Source organism: Chaetura pelagica, unplaced genomic scaffold, assembly GCF_000747805.2.
Source record: "Chaetura pelagica isolate M959 unplaced genomic scaffold, ChaPel_1.0 scaffold963, whole genome shotgun sequence".
Taxonomy (NCBI): Eukaryota; Metazoa; Chordata; class Aves; order Apodiformes; family Apodidae; genus Chaetura; species Chaetura pelagica.
The window spans coordinates 1,143,426-1,144,314 of NW_009952705.1; positions in this window are offsets into that span (position 1 = coordinate 1,143,426).

The following is an 889-nucleotide window of genomic DNA, read 5'->3' on the forward strand; positions in this document are numbered from 1 at the left end:
AAGTGCTCGCCGTGCACCGTGCCAGCCGCGCCGGGGCCCAATTACTCAACCCGCTCTTGGCCCCCCCAGCACACCACTGGCCTGGGACCGAGCAAGGACAGCACCACCAGCCTGGCCACCGTGCACCCCCGAAACAGAAGGCAGCTGCCAGCCTCCCAGGACCAGCTACAGCCAAGAGAATCTAAAGGAGCCAGGAGGGTCTGGGGGGGCCTGACTGGCCCCACTCCTGTGAATCTTTGTGGGGACAAGGAGTTACAGCCCACAGGAGCCCCTGCAGGCCCCTGTGCCAGCAGAGACCCTGATACACAGCTGCTTCCTGACCAGGGGGGTCCTGGTTGTCCCAAACGGGGTCCTGCTCCCGGAGCACCCCCAGGCCAGCAGCACAGGGCCAGGGGCGGCGCAGCCCCTCGGCAGGGGCCCACCCTCGCCCTGCTCGGCGCCTTTTCCTCCAGTCCCCAGCAAGAGCTGGACAGGGCCCGAAGCTTCCTGGAATCCAGCGCCTCGTTCCAGCCCCGCAGAAAACAGGGCCGCGGGGCCCGGGCCAAATCCCAGCCACGAGGAACCTCCCTCCTAGGCCGGGGGTGGCCCCTGGGAGCGGACGGATGCACGGACACACAGACCAGAGCCATTCCCAGGGCCAGTAGCAGTGCAGCTGGGGGGACCATGGCTGCCCAAGACAACCGTGACTCCAAACTGGGCCACAAAAGCCGCTCCACACACTCAAATAGGCAGGGCAGCACTGGCACAGACCCCCAAGACACTCCTTCCTCAAAGGCAGCCCCCAGCTGTGACCCTGAGCTGGATTTGTTGCCCACACCTCGGGCAGGGCCACATCCTTCTCCCCTGTCCTGGCACAGCCAGCACAGATAACCACAGAGTGGCAGGGATT